Below are 18,803 nucleotides of genomic sequence, written 5' to 3'. Positions count from 1 at the left end.
GAGCGAGGTAGAGTTCAGTCCAGTGTTGGAATCCTTCTCTCTAAGCTCTCGTAGGGCAGAGAAGTGAGGCTTCCGTGGGATGAACGATCTATCCAAGATACTGCCAGTTAGCGCCAGGCCAACCCAGGTCTCCTGACGCCCGTCATCTGTCTACTTTACATTTTCCTCTTTCTATATTTTTACAAGTTCATTATCATCAGTTACCAGTATTTCGCCTCTCTTGCTTTATTTTATTTTCCCCTTCCACTTCCTCTCTTCACCAATTTGCCTTCTGGGAGTGTTTGTAGGCCCAATATTGCGGTTCACCAATTTGTTCTCCAACGACATACTTTCGACTCTGTATCCTATCTCTTGAGTTTGATATTGCAACCGTATTTTTAATCTATAATCAGTAGATCCTCTTCACACTGTCTTGTCCCTGCATCATGTCACAGACATTCTCTTATCTCTTTGATACTCTGTATCGAGCTATTTGGAATTCTTGATCTATCTGATTATTTCCAATTCCTAGAGTAATGTGAAAGTCAGGATAGGATAGGAGGTGCTGCCGCAACAACTATTCTGGATAGTTCAATGCTAACCCAAAGCTTTATTTCTCACCCACAGGCAACTACCCTCTCTCACCATGATCCTGTCCCCCGTACACTTTTAATTCTCTGTCCGGGCGTTGTTCTCAGGAAAATGTCCCGAGTGTACTCACCAACTGCTTGGGGTCTGGAAGGAAAGAACAATGAAGGAATGCTCAGTGGTGGACCAGTAGGCTGGCTCCTCTGTCTCCCGGACACTATCCCTACCCTATGTCTGCAATACAGGACAGATGCTGCCGTTTATCCACAAAGAGGCAGGCTATGATTTTTCCCAAGGCCATGAGGTGGGGCGTGATCCATGGGGGAGGGGAGCTCAAATTGTTCCAAACTCTTGAGCACAAACCTCTTCTGCTCCAAACCCATTTCTTTCCCAACAGCTCTCACAACCCGCTTTTCACTCCCTAGGGGTTTCCTGCTCTTTGCTTCTCAGATTCACATGCTGCTTTAATTTTTCTGGCAACCCCAGAGTTAGGCTGGGCTGGGGGAGGATGCAGGGAACTGTCCTAGGTCCCTGACTTATCAGGCTCCAGAGTCCAAGGTATTTTACTGCAGCATTTCTAATGCCTCCTTGGAAATTGATAAGATCTCTAAGATAGTGAGTTTTTCCAGAGAACACTAGATTTCTTCCCCCGCCGCCTCCCCCCGCCACACCAATTTTGCAATAAGGATACAGAGTACTGGCACAAAGCAACAGTTAAAAATGTGTTGACTTGCCTTGAACACCCAATACTCTTTCATGTGAAGAAGGAGCCATTTCTCCCAAAATGTGCAGCCCCAAGTAGTGTACACCAAAGTGTATTTTACCATTCTTGCAAGAAGCTTAAACTCAGCACCCTCTCTTTTCTCCAGCTATTTTTCCTATTTGGACAGCTTAGAAGAATGGGACAGGAGGTCAGACATGACAGTCATGAGGTGAGCTGATTTCCTCCTTTGCACCCTGCCTGGAAGTTGATTTTTATGAAATAGACACCAGGAAGCAACCAAATGAGATACTGCTGTCAGCAATTTCCCCTTGCTGCTCTCTCCAGCCAGCAGCCTACCTGGCACCCTCTTCTGAGTCCCCAGGTCTGACTGTTCTCTTCCTTTTCCTCAACCTCAGGAGGAACCACCACCCAAATGCAGATTTTTGTGAAAATCCTTATGGGGAAGACCATCCCTTTTGAGGCTGATACAATAGAAAATGAAAAGGCCAAGATCCAGGATAAGGAAGGAACTCCTCCCGGTCAGCAGAGACCGATCTTTGCTGCAAGCGAATGGAGGATGGACGTAGTTCGTCTGACTCATTCAGAAGGAGCCCACTCTTCATCTTGTGGTGAGACTTCGAGCTGGGGCTGAGAAAAGAAGTCTTATACCACTCCCAAGAAGAACAGGTGTAAGAGAAAGGTTAAACTGGCCATCCTGAGATCCTAAAGACGGATGAGCAAGATCAGTCAGTTGCCTTCATCGGGAGTGCCCTTAAGATGATTGTGATGCTATAGTGTTTATGGCCAGCCACTTTGACAGATGTTATTGTGGCAAATGTCATCTGACCTATTGCTTCAAGAAGCCAGAAGACGAATAATTGTATATGGGTTAATAATAAAAGACATGAACTGAGAGGACAAAGAGTCTCTTGCTAATAAAAGCATACATATTGGTTACAGAAAATGGAAGGAAGGAAAAAGGAAAAAAAACTATAATAAAGAATGTTATGTCATTTATAATCCCACCAGCCAGGTGAAACCATTATTAATGTTTTCTCATATTTCCTGTAGGATTTTTTAGGATGGGTATTGGTGTTGCGTATGCATGCACATAGGTGTGTATTAAGTAAAATTGGGATTTACTGTAAGCTGTTAACTATTTTTCTTGTTATTGTTATGTTGTAAACATTTTCTCCTGCAATTAACTATTCCTTAAAAACAGGACTCTTTTACTATTTATTTATTTATTAAAGATTTTATTTATTTATTTGACAGAGAGATATCACAAGTAGGCAGAGAGGCAGGCAGAGAGAGAGAGAGGAGGAAGCAGGCTCCCTGCTGAGCAGAGAGCCCGATGCGGGGCTCGATCCCAGGACCCTGAGATCATGACCTGAGCCGAAGGCAGCGGCTTAACCCACTGAGCCACCCAGGAGCCCTTATTAATGATTTATTAATGATTGTGAAGTATTTCACCGTAAAATTGAATTGCATTGCATTTAACCTTTCCCTATTGTTGAAATTTGATCCATATCCAATTCTTGAATATTCTAAATGAAGCTCCAATTGCATATTGTTAAGATAATTACAATAATGACAAGAGTGAGAGGTAAATGGAGAGAGATAACAGTGGGGTCCAGCCTGCCTCCCACCATTTGGCACGAGGAGAAGATAGGAGTGCCCTTCTCTGGAAGGAAATAAACCAAGAGCCATTTCATATGGTGATTCACTAAAGCAAAAGAACCCAAAGATCAAGAAACCTGGGTGTTCAGACAGTGGCAGGAGCTAAACAGGGGTGCAGACAATCAAGCTGCAGCCAAATCTCCAATATCAGAGAATTGTTCAGTGGAGAGTTCCCCCAGCTCTCAAACACAAACATTTTTTTAAAAAATTCATGTAGCCCAATACAACCATGCTGTCACTCAGCTGACCTCAAAGGCCAGTCCATGGGAGTCAAAAAAACAGAGAGCAGGGGCGCCTGGGTGGCTCAGTGGATTAAAGCCTCTGCCTTTGGCTCAGGTCATGATCCTAGAGTCCAGGGATTGAGCCCCACATCAGGCTCTCTGCTCAGTGGGGAGCCTGCTTCCCCCCTCTCTCTGTCTGCCGCTCTGCCTACTTGTGATCTCTGTCTGTCAAATAAATAATAAATAAAATCTTAAAAAAAAAAAAAAAAGAGCACAGTTTCTGTTGGAATCTTTATGACTTTCTACATATAAGATCATGTCATCTTCAAACAGAGGCGATTTTACTTCTTCTTTCCTGATTTGGATGACTTGTTTTTCTTTTTCTTGCCTGATGGCCTTGGCTAGGATTTCTTGAAGAAGAGTGATGAGTGTTTTGGTTTTCATCTTTTTTTTTTTCTTTTAAGATTTTATCCATTTATTTGAGAGAGTGAGAGAGAGAGAGTGAGAGAGAGCATGAGAGGGGAGGTCAGAAGGAGAAACAGACTCCCTGTGGAGCTAGGAGCCCAATGCAGGACTCGATCCCAGGATTCCAAGATCATGACCTGCGCCAAAGGCAGTTGCCTAAACAACTGAGTCACCCAGGTGCCCCCCCCCTTTTTTTTTTAAGATTCTATCCATTTATTTGAGAGAGAAAGAGACAGAGTGTGAGAGAGAATGAGAGGGGAGAATTGTTTTTCGTCTTAGAGCAAGAGTTCTCCACTTCTCCCCATGAAGCATAATGTTAACTATGACCTTGTCATATATGAACTTTATTATGTTGAGATGTATTTCTGCTATACCCAGTCTGTTGAGGTTTTTTATTCATGAAAGAATACTGAATTTCATCAAGGCTTTTTCTATAGCTACTGAGATAATTGTATGTGTCATATTGTTGTTCTCTTAATGAATCTTATTTATTTATTTGCCTGGGTTAAGCCATCGTTGAATAGTGGGGATGAGTCCTTCTTGATAATCATGCGTGATCATTTCCATGTGCTACTGACTTTCGTTTCCTAGTTGGATTTTGTTGAGAATAGTCTTGAGGGATACGGGCTCTACTTTTCTTTTCTTATAGTGTCCTTCTCTCGCTCTGTTATCCGTGTAATGCTGGTCCCATAAAATGAGTTTGAGAGTATCCTCCCCCTTCAATATTTTAGAGGAGTTTGAGAAGAATTGGTATTAATATTCTTTAAATGTTTGGTAGAATTCACCAGTGAAACCAGCTGGTCCTGTGTTCTTTTTCCCCGGGAGGAGGACAACTCTACTATTGACATGCTAGGTGATTTTATGATTCAGAGTACTTTAGTTCTAGCAGTTCCCAAGTTTTCACAATTTTTACTTCCACAAATACAGTTTGGCTGAAGTCATATTTAGCACAGTTTGTCAATCCAAAACTGAATTCATAATTTAAATGTCTACAGGGCTATACAAGTTCCTGGCGCAGTGCATATAGGACCAGCTGTGCCCAGCTTACACTTCATCACAGAATAGCTAACAGCCCTCCATAAAACCAAATAATCACCTGGAAGGAAAGCAGGAGGGCAGGTGCTAGACGCTAGAGGCTTCCATGACTACCCAAACAAACACGGGATCCATCACCCCCCTGGGAACATGGTAAGAATTTTAATGTTTCAAAACTCACTGATTGCTACATTCTTCCAGGAATACTTCTCAGAAAAATTCTCAAAGGGAAGCATAAAAATGTAGGTTTTAAATTCATGAAACTTGCTTCCTACATACTCTGAGCTATTCTGTTGTGAAAGAGTTGCCAAGTAACCTGGGATTATAAAATCTGAGACCTAAAAACATACCAACAGAACCATATATGTGCCATGGTAAGTATTTGTATTTTCATTGGATGAATAGGTCCATAAAGAGGCAATAAAATAGATAGTGTGTTGGAAAGGGGGCCCAAAAGCTACCCTGGCTTCCACATGTGGTTAGCAATGTTATCACTCCAAAATGAACCTAAAGAAATAGGGCATGGGTTTATCAAAAAGGTCACCGTGGTTGAAGCTTCATCGGATACTCTTTGTTCCGAAGTTTTTCAGTGACTAAGGATTACACAATATTATTCTTCAAACTGGTAGTATTTCTTTACAGTGCTGCTTATCAGAGGAGAAGTCCTGCCATCACACTTAGTTTGAGCAATGCTGAAGCAGAGACGTGAATTTGCAGTATATGCAGACCGAATAAATAGGTCTGTGTCCTATAACTTGAGGGTCTGAGAAAGGCTCTCTGGAAACAGACTCTAGCATGGAAGAGCATGAAGTGGGTTCATTGGCAAATCCTCTCAGGAGGTATACTTGGGGAAAAGCATGGGGAAGACAGGACTTGAACAGGAGGAAAAGCCATTTTGCAATGCATTTGTGACAGAGGCCTTGACCCACCCTTCAGGGAGTTTGCATGACCCTTCAGATGCTCCAGATTGAGGTAAGAGAATGTAAACTGTGACTAAACTGTGCCCCTTCCAAGTCATATGTTGAAGTCCTAAGCCCCTGTACCTTAGACTGTGACTGTAATTGGAGCTAGAGAGAGGAAACACTATTAAACAAGGTCATATGAGTGGATCCTAATCCAGTAGGACTTGTATTCTTATCAAAAGAGGAAGAGATACCGGAAATGCACAAACACAGAAGCAAGACCACGTGAGGACACCGTGAGAAGGCAGACAGTCACCTGAAAGCCAAGAAGAGATAGTGCACAAGAACCCAACCTTCCTAACACTTTGATTGTGGACTTTGAACTTCCAGAACTAGAGCAAATAAAATTCTGTTGTTTAAGACACCTGGTCTGCCGTATTTTGTTATGGCAACCAGAGCTAACTAATACGGCCAGGGCTCTTTCCAACAAACAGTATCTCATTCTGCCTGAAATTCGACCACCACAATTCTTTTATATCACCAGCAACATATTTCATTCATTCACTGAAAATAGTAATAATAATAATACTATTGGGGCCCCTGGGTGGCTCAGTCAGTTAAGAGTCTGCCTTCAGATCATGTCATGATCCCAGGGTCCTAGAATTGAGTCCCTGAGGCAGGCTCCCTGCTAAACTGGAGTCTGCTTCTCCCTCTCCTTTTGTCCCTCCCCCAACTTGTGCACTCTCTCTCAAATAAATAAATAAAATATTTTTAAAAAATAATATTATTATTCACCTTGTTTCTGTCAGGCACGACGCTATGCACTAACAATATAAGGATTCTCATGCTAGACACAGTTCCTGCCCTCTTGAAGGGTCTAGACAAAAGGTAATTATAATAATTTAATAAGGTAAGTACAATGATGTAGGATGAACATGATCTCAGAAGTGGAGATGTGGGGTGATTAATTAGACTTGGGTGGTTGAGAGGACTTACTGGATGAGTAGGAGACTTTAGGCTGAGTGGGGGATGGAAAAACCCAGGAATAAAGGCCAGGAAGTGAGAAGTAATGGTGTATCCTACAACAGAAGGGTAGAGGGGACACATTGGTAAGGGGGCGGGGGTGGGGGGACTGTTGAGAGTGACTGAGCCATCCAAGGAGTTTTGACCTTATACAAAGAACGAAGGGGAGGGGTTTGCAAGATCTAAAGCGAAGGGATGAGACAGAAGTGGTTTTGCAGAGAAAATTGCTCAGGCTGTAGAATGGATTCAATCGAAGATGGGCTGCAGATGAAACATGGATTAGGGAATGGTGTGATGAAGCGAGACCAATCCCAGGGCACTTGCAGGAAATCAGGAGAGAAAGCATGGTAGCCTCTTAGAGGGAAACGGCTGTGAGGACATAGCAAGCTTTCCCAATTGGAGCCAGAGCTGAATAGACATCAAAAAGGCTTTGTGATTGACAGACAGCCAGCAGTGAAGTCAAAGGAAGAGTCATTTGGGAAAGCAGGTGGACAGTGGCGCCCTCCCCAAGAGCACGGAGGACAGCACAGAGCGGCTGGATTCCGAGCAAGATGAGGATGCCCTGATGAGACAAGTTAGAGTTAGCGTACCTCCAGGCTAAGGGAAGAAATATGGCCATGGTTTTGGCACCATTTAATTGGAGATAAATGTTACCGTTTTGGAGAAGATTCAAAGAGCAATTAAGCAGAGAAAAGAACTAGCAAATTATAAAACCAGTTAAGTATTTTCTCCAAAAGCTGAACAGACTCTGCTCCATGATGATAGGGAGAAAAAAAAAAAAAAAGGTCGCCAAGAAGAAACGAGAAAATGTCTCAGTCACCAAGTATAAGCCTCTTGTTTTAATCAACTCGTTTGAAGTCACCAAAGAGGGAAATATTTATGTCACTCATGAAAATACAATCTGTAAAATGGAAATAGAACTATTGTGTTAAGGAGACTACTTCATTATTCTGCAGAATAGATGTGTTTTGGGAAAGGTATGATTATATCACACTCCAAAACAGAGGAAGAGACCAGTAGTGAGGGCACAGAACACCTTTCTGAAGAGGCAAAAACTGGGGCGCCCGAGTGGCTCAGTCAGTCAAGCGTCTGTCTCCGGCTCAAGTCATGATCTCAGGGTCCTGGTCATGATCTCAGGTCATGATCGAGCCCCACATCAGGCTCCCTGTTCGGTAGGAAGCCTGCTTCTTCCTCTCCCACTCCCCCTGCCTGTAATCTCTCTCTCTCTCTCTCTCTCTCTCTCACTCGCACGTGCGCTTGCTCATTCATTCTCTCAAATAAATAAAATCTTTGGGGGGAAAAAAAAGAGAGAGAGAGACAAGAACTGAAGGGAACAACAAAAGGAAGAGGAGGAGGATAGGCACCCCTATGTTAAGGGAACTTAACTGCCTATGATCAGCAGGCAAACCCTTCAAAGTAGTGTCCTGTGACACATGGCAGCAAGGGCTATGGGGTGGAGGGTGCAAAGCAGAGACAGTCTCCACAGTGACCTGACCACCAGGGGCCGGGAAGGAAGACAGAGGAGAGACATTGTGAGGTATCCCAAAGTCTCCCCTCGCCACACCCACACGCACACATACACACACATACACAAACTCATCCACGCACCCCACAGGTGCACACAGAGCCTTCCTGTGCACACACACCCACTCTCACACACACCTTTCATGCTGACATATATACATGCTCACACATACACACTCCTACACACACGCTCCTATGTACACACGTGTACTCTCACATACCCGCGTAGCCAGAAGGAGGAATTTCAAGGGGTTGCTGGCCGGAAGAAGTGGCTGGACTGCTCGGGGCCTCGTAATCATCGTTTGTCACTGTTCCTATAACCACTGTGAATATTCAAGTGGGAAGCCAACGAAACACCTGTTACTATATAAACTATAGCAAGGGACTGTATAATAAGCAAGGGAGGGAAAAAATTAGTAACCCAGTCAGAATCCATCTTCTCAATTTTATTTTTATTTTATTTTATTTATTTATTTCTGAGAAAGAGAGGGAGCACGCACAAGCTGGAGAGGGAGAGGATCTCGAGCAGACTCCAGGCTCACTGTGGAGCCTGACGCGGGGCTCGATCTCACGACCCTGAGATCATGACCTGACCTGAAACCAAGAGTTAGACGCTTAACCAACTGGGCCACCCAAGTGCCCCTGCTTCGTCTCATTTTTAATCTCCAACTAGCAAAGGTCTTGAAGCTTTGTCTATAAAGCTGTATCTCCCATGACAAGCCAAACCACAGACTCTGCCTCTCTGCCTGCAGAGACTTGCCAGTCCAGGGGGGGGAGAGGGTGTTCGCAGGTGGCAGCGGGGGGAGCAGTGAGCCAGGACCAAACTTGCCCTGGGAATCAGACACAGTCTGCCCACCAGGAAGCTGATCCTGTAATAACTTTGGAAAACAGGAAATGTTTTTAAGACAATGTATTTTTATTTGATCACTACACATTCTTCTTTGAAGTTAAAAATCCTGTTTATGGGACACCTGGGTGGCTCAGTGGGTTAAAGCCTCTGCCTTTGGCTCAGGTCATGATCCCGGGGTCCAGGAATCAAGCCCCGCATGGGGCCCTCTGCTCAGCAGGGAGCCTGCTTCCTCCTCTCTCTCTCTGTCTGCCTCTCTGCCTACTTGTGATCTCTGTCTGTTAAATAAATAAAATCTTAAAAAAAATAATCCTGTTTATGATGTAAATAACACAGTCAGCCCCAGAAATATTCATCGAGGGACTCTATTATTATTATAATATTATACATATATAATATTATAATATTATTATAATAATATTATTATTATAATATTATATTATTATAATAATATTATAATATTATTACATAATATTATAATCAGAATAATATTACGTAATATTATAATATTATTACGTAATATTATAATATTATAGTATTATTGTCTGTGGTTCTCTGCCATAATGGAATATAAATTCCATTGCAGGGGGAGGGAGACAAAAATCCAATGGCTATGAAAAATACACAATCTGTCTGATGGTGGTAAGTCTATGATAAAAACCAAGAAGAAAGACTACAGATAAGCCTCTCCCCTCTTCCTTCTTGGGTGGTTTTCCATCTTCTAAAGGTACATCTTCTAGAAATTCCTTCAGTGAGGATCTGTTGGCGACAAACTCTCAGTGTTTATCAGAATTCTCTGTACCTCAGCCTTCTCTCTGAAGAGCAGTTCGGCGGAATATTCAGTTCCACGTTGGTAAGTATTTTTCTTCCATACTGTATATTGTTTCCTTCTCTTGCAGCTTCTGTTTTGCTCTCGGGACCTCCCCTACCAGTCTAAATTGGTTCCCTGTTATGTAATCCATGTTTGCTCTCTGGCTGCTTTAAGAATTTTGCATTGTCTTTAGCGTTTTGTAATTTTTATTACAATATGTCTAATGGCAGATTTCCTTGCAGTTACCATTCCCAGAAATTTGTCTTCTCTTTTTTTTAAATTATGTATTTATTTTTAAGAGCAAGAAAGAGAGTGGGGGGAGGGGCAGAGAGGAAGGGAGAGGGCATCTCAATAAGACTCAGCGATGAGCAGCGAGTCGACGGGGAGAGGGATCTCATGACCCCAAAATCATGACCTAAGCCGTGTTTGAGAGTCAAGCGCCCAACCGAGCCACACAGGTGCCCAAAACTGGTCTTTTCAATGAACCACTTTCCATCTTTGTTAATATATTCCTTTATTGTTTCTTCATTTTGTTTCATTATTTTTCTCTTCTGAATTTTCCCTTCTTAAATTCTCAGATTTTCTTTTTTTTTTTTTAAGATGTTTATTTATTTGAGAGAGAGAGAGAACAAGAGTGAGCGAGCACAAGCAGGGGGAGCAGCGAAGCGAGAGAGAAAAGCAGGCTCCCCGCTGAGCAAGGAGACGGACTCAGGGCTCCATCTCAGGACCCTGGAATTATGACCCCGAATCAAAGGCAGATGCCTGACTGACTGAGCCACCCAGGCACCCCGAGTCTTTCTTTTTGAGACTAAAAATTTCTCATAAGATATCTCTTACGTTACAGGCTTTCGGTTTAGTGTACATTGTTACGATCATTCCATTTTAAATATTTTTTAAACTTCCGTTGAGCTTCCTTCCTTAACCCACGAGGTACTTAGAAATGTGTTCTCTAGCTTTCTAAGTGTATGGGGCTTTTCATTTTTCTAGTTAATTTCTCATTGAATATCCCTGTTCTCACAAAATGTGGTCTTTGAAATTTGTCAAGGTAGCCTTCATGATCCATTTATGATCAATGTCTGTACGTGTGTTCTTCTTAAAAAAAAATATGTATTCTCCAATTTGTAGATCCAAGAGTTTATAACGTGTTATAATATTGTTAGGAGCATTTTTTTAACTCTTTCGTGTCCTTATTGTTTATCTCTTTTGGTCGTGGAGAAGTGAAAAGTGCCTGTTAACTTATCTCACCATGAAGGTGGGTGTGTCATTTCCCCTAATGGTTTTTTTTTTTTTTTCTTTGTGTGTTTAAGGAAATTAGGTGCAATGTTGTTTTCTTTCTGGTAAATTCAACGTGGTATCATGATGAAGATTTATGGCTAGTCATTTTTTCTGCCCCAAGTCTAGTTTTTCTGCTGTTCAAGCGGCTACCGTAGCTTTCCCTGTGTTAGCCCGGGAATCCAGCGGTTCCAGGACTCTGGGGATCCAGGGTTCTCAGCCTTCTGAACAAAGGAGGAGCGTTTTATGCTTCTCAGGAACTGATAATGACTCTGCTCAGAGGAGCTCGGCCCTCTTGCCCCGTGGGCCTCAGGAGCTTGCTGCCCCGCGATGCACCTGCGCCTGTCCTCACCCGGTCCCCGTCCCTCGTCCCCCGCCGGCGTGGTCCTGGGCGCCGCGCGTGGCCTTCGCGTACCCACCGGCAGGTGTCTGCCCACCGCAAAGGGTGGGACCCTCAGGGCGGCGCGGGAATTCCGCCGGGGTGGCCTCTCCTCGGGGACAGCCCTCCACCTGCCGGGCCCTTGATACGCCTCTGCCAGCCTCCAGGTCCCTCCCCACCCCCGCGGTCGTGTTACCTCTCCGGGCCGCGGGGCGCACAGCCTCCCTCGGGGATTCTCCTGGGGCCCGAGGGGGGCGATCAGGAACCCTTGCCGGGGTCGGACGGGGCACACGCGTGACCGGTCCCCTCTGCACAGGAAGGGCAGGGGGAGGGAATGTGGCCGCCTCGCTGACTCTGATCTTCAAAAGACATCTCTCCCCCACCTTCTCTCTGTCGATCTCTCTCTCTCTCTCTCTCTCTCTCTCACACACACACACACACACACACGCACACACACACACACACACCAGAAAAGAAGACCAACCGGTTTTCCCTCTGTTTCTGGACTTCGTTCCATCACAACGAATTCACTCAGTATCTCACTCTGGCCTCCTAGCCAAGTACCACAGACCCCGGGACATAAACAACAAAAATGTATGTCCCCGCAGGTCTGGAGACCAGAAGTCCCAGATCCAGGTGTCTGCAGGGTTGGTCTCTCTCCTTGGCCGGCAGGTGGCTGCCTTCTCTGTGTGCCCTCTCCAGGGCTTGTCCTCTGAGCACAAGTGCCCCTTAGGCTGTTGCCACAGTAAGCACCTCTCATGGGTCTGGGGCCCATATTTAAGGCCCCTCATTCACATAGTGGCGTAAAGCTCCTTCTCAGCTGCTTCAGATGGGTTCCATGAACCCCTTTCCGGGGGCTGAGCACTGATAAAACAAAATGTGGGAGTTTGGGGAGGAGGGGAAACAGCCCTTTCTCTTACAACAGAAATAACTCCACTGGTGCCAAGAGAATGCGCCACAAGTATAGACACGAGACTAAAAAGTCCCTGGCATCATCCTCGCCAGAGGTAAAGGGGAAAAAAATGAAAGCAGAAGCCGAGGTGTTGGAGCTGGCTGGGCCCCAAGGCCTCACCTTGGATTTCACCAGCTCACCGCACAGGTTTCTTTGACTACCTAAGGCTCCCTGACAAGCATTAACGAGAGTTAGAGACGGATTTGTTCCAGAAAGCATTTTACCAAAGTAAAAACTCATAACGACCTTAACTGACCACAGAGCCATTTCTCCAGGGTATTTTTTTTTTTAAGATTTTATTTATTTATTTGACAGATACAGATCACAAGTAGGCAGAGAGAGGGAGAGAGAGAGAGAGAGAGAGGAGGAAGCAGGTTCCCCGCTGAGCAGAGAGTTCAATGCAGGACTCGATTCCAGGACCCTGGAATCATGACCGAGCTGAAGGCAGAAGCCTCAACCCACTGAGCCACCCAGGCGCCCCTCTCCAGGGTATTTCTTCACTACTTTTTGCCTCTGGCTGAACTTCTGGAGCAAAAGTATGAGCTTCTCATCACGCCTATCATAAACCTTAGCTGAATAAGGTCTGTTTTCCCTTTATCCTAATCGAGTCTCTTAAAGCACAATAAATGGGCATGATGCCAATTCAATTCTGCCTGGCAAAGCATTTTCTAGCTCTATCTATATTGTGCTCTATTTCTTTAACCACTGCCAAGAGCCACAGGGATGTTGACTATTTTGTTCACTGATGAATCATTACAGTCTAGAACACTTTCTGACTGATCAGTAACTAGTTGTTGAAAGAATGAACAAACGGATGAATGGATAAATGGCATGCTTTCCTAATAACATAGAGAATAATTAAAAATTGCTCTAAACCAATAAAAGGGGACAGGTAACTAGGGAAATATATCATGATTAGTAAGATACAATTTTTGGAGGAAAATCTCTGAGGAACTCATTAAATTCATTCTAAAGTTGTACAAAAACTCATTGGCTATAAGAATGGGATAATAAGGGGCACCTGGGTGGCACAGATGGTTGAGTGTCTACCTTCAGCTCAAGTCAGGATTTCCAGGTCCTCGGATCGAGTCCCACATTGGGCTCCTTGCTCAGAGGGAAGTTTGCTTCTCCCTCTCCCTCTGCCTCTCCCCCTGCTTATAGACTCTCTGTTTCTCTCTCTCTCTCTCTCTCCCGCAAATGAATAAATAAAAAAAGCTTTTTAATGAAAAAAAAAAGAGAATGGTATAATAAAATACACAACAATGAAAAATAATGAATTAGAACAATATATATTGGCCTGAAGATCTGTTCATGATATAAAGCTAAGTGAAAAAATCAAACTACTCAAGTAACAAGACTAGTATCACACCGTTTTTTCAAAGTTTCTATTACTGCGGTTTATAAATACATAGTTTTTGACCATAGAGAACATACCTTCAAAAGGGCAGGATTAAAGTTGGAAACCTCAAACCTGAGTTATAAACCCATATATTGCCTATCTCACTGAAATAAGCATTTAATGTTGCCATAAATTTTTTTAACCAATAAGACTTTAAAAGTTTAATGTGAAAAAGCATTTATTGAACACAAAGCTTTTCCTGGAATATAATGTGGATACCAAGCAGCTTTTGGATTTATGTATGACATATTATTATAATGCAAAATTAAGTATTAAATACTTGAGCCAGTTAGGAAAATAATTAAATCAATTAAAGAACGTCTATATTTTCCTTGCATTGCTTATACAACTCAAGATATTTCCAAATAGTTCAACTAAGTTAGTGTGAAAATACATCCAAATTGCAAAAGACCCATTTATCTGAAGAAGAAAATAAATGGATGTCAAGGAACCATTTCGTGATTTTTGTTGCTATGGTAGATGGTTTGACTTGCTGGACTGACATTAATTTCCTATACTGTTGACTTCAGCAATCTGGAGCATTCGATATATCACAGGCAGGACTATGGTTCTGAATAAATGGAGTTTATTCAGCCTCAGAAGCAGCACACACTAGTTGGTCTAGAATCTCAATTTATTTACTAATAATCAATAAGTGAGTATCAGAAGTATCTCATTATTTCGACATTTTCAAAATGCACACTGTTTTTTACCTACTTTGTGAATTTTTGAGGCAAGCCTCAAATTCTGAGCAATTCTGAGATTTGTCTCTATACTTAAAAAATTAAGGGGCACCTGGGTAGCTCAGTCATTTAAACATCTAACTTTGGCTCAGGTCATGACCTCCAGGTCCCAGATGGAGCCCAACATTGGGCTCCCCACTCAGTGGGGCGTCTACTGGTCCCTCTGCATCTCCCCCACTGTACTCGATCTCTCTTTTTCAAACAGATAAATAAAATCTTCTTTAGAAACTAAATGCCGAACAAATCGGTGGTCACATTCCATCTGTAATTGCTTTAAAGTCATTGTAAAAAAATCTCTGAATTAACAGAAGATAATGAAATTTCTTTGGTTGTTTGGATTAATAATGATACTCAAAAGTTTTATTATTCACAATACTAATGGAAAAATCTTACTGAGCAATATAATAATGCAATAGCAATGATTTTATCTCAAAAATTGTAACTGAGGGATGCTTGGGTGGCTCAATTGGTTAAGCATCTGCCTTCGGCCCAGGTCATGATCCCAGGGTCCTAGGATGGAGCCCCGCATCGGGCTCCCGCCTCATCAGGGAGCCTACTTCTTCCTCTGCCTGCCATTCCTCCAGCTTGTGTTCTCTCTCTCCCTCTAACAAATAAATAAATAAGATATATTTTTTAAAAACTTGTACCTGATGCTTAACAGCCTTTATGCTACCTAGAGACATCATATAATCAAGTTTTTAAAATAAGAAATCGCTTTTAAAATAACTATTAAGGAAGCAACATCTACTGCCCTGAAATGGAGCATAAAATGTCAGTTTTTAAATAAACAAAGTATAAATCATCCTTTGACAAACTAGCAGTGCAGAAATGTATATTAAATTTAATACTATCCATAATTCCCTAAACCATATTCACGATAGTGCAGATGACATAGACATCACTTACTCCAGAAAAATGGATGGAAAGTCCAACGTGAGGAATTTAGAGTTACACGAAAAATCTTGTGACTTAATGTTATGACCAATATAATTACAGCTTCATGGGGCGCCTGAGTGGCTCAGTGGGTTAAAGCCTCTGCCCTCGGGTCAGGTCATGATCTCAGGGTCCTGGCTCAGTGGGGAGTCTGCTTCCCTCTCTCTCTCTGCCTGCCTCTCTGCCTACTTGTGATCTCTGACTGTCAAATAGGTGAATAAAATCTTTAAAAAAAAAAAATTAAAGTTACAGCTTCATGTAAAATAAATCAGAAGCAGTATTTTCAGGGGGTGCGTAGCTGGTTCAGTCAGGAGAGCATATGACTCTTGATCTCGGGGTCATGAGTTCGAGCCCCACATTGGGTGTGGAAATTACTTAAATAAAAAAACTTTTTAAAAAGCAATATTTTTTAGAAGAATATAAAATAGTATGCATTTAGATTCTCCCAATTGCTTCCGTTTTAGAAAAGCTATCAAAAATCACCTGTAACTAGGGCAAACAGAATGTTTTAGAACAGTGGTTCTCAAAGTGTGGCCCCGACACAACGGCTGGTAGCACCACCTGGGAACTTATTAAAACAAGCCCTCACCTACCCCATCCCTCAACCTGCTGAATCAGAAGGGAGTAGGGTCTGACAGCTTGTTTCTTAACAAGCCCTCTAGTGATTCGGATGCATGCTACAACTGGGCAACCAACGGGCCTAAATCAAGACAATCCAAAAGTTTTTTTTTTTTTAAAGATTTTATTTATTTATTTGAAACAGACACAGTGAGAGAGGGAACACAAGCAGGGGGAGTGGGAGAGGGAGAAGCAGCCCTTCCCACTGAGCAGAGAGCCCAATGTGGGGCTCAATCCCAGGACCCTGGGACCATGACCTTGAGCAGAAAGCAGAAGCTTAACCCACTGAGCCACCCAGGCGCCCCCCAAAAAGTATTTTTAAAAAACCATCCGTAGGACAAGAAGCAAAAACAGTTAGCACATCTCAGCATAGAAACCCAATGGTTGAAAAAAAACGGAAACTAAGTTATTGTCATTTTTCCCAACGTCAAATAATATCGAAAACCACTGTTATATTAAAAGAATGTTGTCTTTATTTTGTTGATTTTAGACCTAAAGTTTGGTCCATTTCCTTCAAATCAATGGTCACAACCTTTACACCCCGAGCAGAGGGATACCTTTGTAATGTTTAATTATTACAGTTACCTAATGACCATGCACAGCTGGGATTCCTTCATACTCTAAAATTTCTCATTTTTTCAAGTTAGAAACCCCTTGGTTTGGGCCAGAATGACACTTCAATCAAGTAGTGGTCTCTAAAGTTGGAAGAAAATACTAGAACTTAAACACTAGAACTTGAAATCGTAAAGAAGAACTAAAACCTTACTAACGGGGGCGCCTGGGTGGCTCAGGGGGTTAAAGCCTCTGCCTTCGGCTCAGGTCACGATCTCAGGGTCCTGGGATTGAGCCCCGCATGGGGCTCTCTGCTCAGCAGGGAGCCTGCTTCCCTTCCTCTCTCTGCCTGACTCTCTGCCTACTTGTGATCTCTGTCTGTCAAATAAATAAATAAAATCTTTTTAAAAAATAAAAATAAAAAAATAAAACCTTACTAATGTTTAGTATATGGCTTGACTCTGCCCAAACTTGGTCCACAGGCAATAAGGTCATACATCATACGTAGTAGGTGAGGGACACAGAGGAAAAGTCGGAATTCTACCATGAGGAGGACTTAGAATAACACCTCACCCTCTCACGTCCAGAGAATGGCTATGAATTACAGTTTACCAAATCTGGGTAAGTCAATTTAAGAACTATCTGGGTGGTTCAGTCAGTTAAGCATCCAACTCTTGTTTTCAGCTCAGGTGGTGATCTCGGGGTCATGGGATTGAGCCCTGACTGGGGCTCGGTGCTCACAAGAAGTCTGCTTGAGCTTCTCTCTCCCTCTCCCTCTGCCCTTCCCCCCACTCATGCTCGTGCTCATTCTCTCTCTCTTTCTCTCGAAAATAAACAAAATATTCTTTTTAAATCTTTTTAAAAAAAAGAATTATCTTACATAATGTTAAATAAATTAATCTTTACTAAATACACAAGTGTCTTAAGATATATCCTTTGTTATGGATTGAATTTGTCGTCCCCAAATGTGGAAGTCCTAATCCTTCATAAATCAGAATGTGACCTTACTTAGAGATAGGGTCTGTGCAAGGTCATCAAGTTAAGCAAGGTTATTGGGGTGTGGGCCATAATCCAACATGACTGGCATTTTTATTAGAAGGAGAACTTTGGACACAAATACAGAGGGCAGACCATGTGAAGAAGGAGAAGGGAGAAAACAATCACCTACCAGCCAAGGAGAAAGACATAGAATGATTCTCCCTCACAGCCTTCAGAAGGAATCGACGCTACTGACATCTTGATCTCAGCTCTAGCCTCTAGATGGCGAGACATTATTTAAGCCACTCAGCCTGTGATATTTTGTTAAGAGAAGCTTCAGCAAACTGAAACCGAACTCCCATCCATGAATAAACTTCAGATGAAAGATGTTATTTATCACTAATACTAGACCAAGGGCATAACAAGAAAATGTATGAGTTGTTGCTCTCCTCATACAAGTTCTTTATTGGTCATCATTCAAAGTAAAAATAATAACCATCTAATCAGATCTGGCCAAGAAAAAATTGATCCTCTCCCCAAAAAATCAGAATTACCAAAACAAAAAAGATTTAAATGTGGGTGTTGAATGAAGCGCCTGGGTGGCTCAGTGGGTTAAAGCCTCTGCCTTCGGCTTGGGTTGTGATCCCAGGGTCCTGGGATCAAGCCCCACATCTGGCTCTCTGTTCAGTGGGGAGCCTGCTTCCCTTCCTCTCTCTCTGCCTGCCTCTCTGCCTACGTGTGATCTGTGTGTTTCAAACAAATAAATAAAATCTTTAAAAAAAATAAAAATAAAATGGGGATGTTGAAAATCCTGATGATTCTGAGTACTTGAACCTCCAAAAGTTCTGAGTCTCCTTCTCCAGGAGAAGCAACCATTGTCATCTGCCTAATGAGGCTGACCCTACCTTGTCTGAAGGCCTAGTAATAGCCTCTTTTGAGAACGCTTTCTGGCAGCTGCCCTCCTGTCTCACTCCCCATCACACCCCCAAGCCTCCACAGAGTCAGAGCCCACTCTGCCCCTTGGGAGCTAATTAGAAAGACAGTTCCAAGGAAAGAGTCAGCTTCACACCAAAACGAACACCTGGTTTGTGGCGGGTCTGAACCCTCAGGGAGTGGGTGTGGATATGGATTCTGAAGAGGCTTGTCTCCAGAGGGAAGAGCTCAAAGAGAGAGAGCCGAAACCATCTCTATGGTGACCG

General features: G+C 42.9%; 1 pseudogene; it reads left to right on the top strand.

Annotated features, from left to right (window-relative positions):
• The first annotated feature begins 1,703 nt into the window (after positions 1 to 1,703).
• Positions 1,704 to 2,148, top strand: LOC132018789 (ubiquitin-ribosomal protein eS31 fusion protein-like; annotated as a pseudogene).
• The last annotated feature ends 16,655 nt before the right edge of the window (positions 2,149 to 18,803 follow it).

The sequence above is a fragment of the Mustela nigripes genome, chromosome 5 (assembly GCF_022355385.1).
Source record: "Mustela nigripes isolate SB6536 chromosome 5, MUSNIG.SB6536, whole genome shotgun sequence".
Classification (NCBI taxonomy): domain Eukaryota; kingdom Metazoa; phylum Chordata; class Mammalia; order Carnivora; family Mustelidae; genus Mustela; species Mustela nigripes.
The sequence above is the reverse complement of the archived record's forward strand: the minus strand, read 5'-3'. Positions and strand labels throughout refer to the sequence as shown.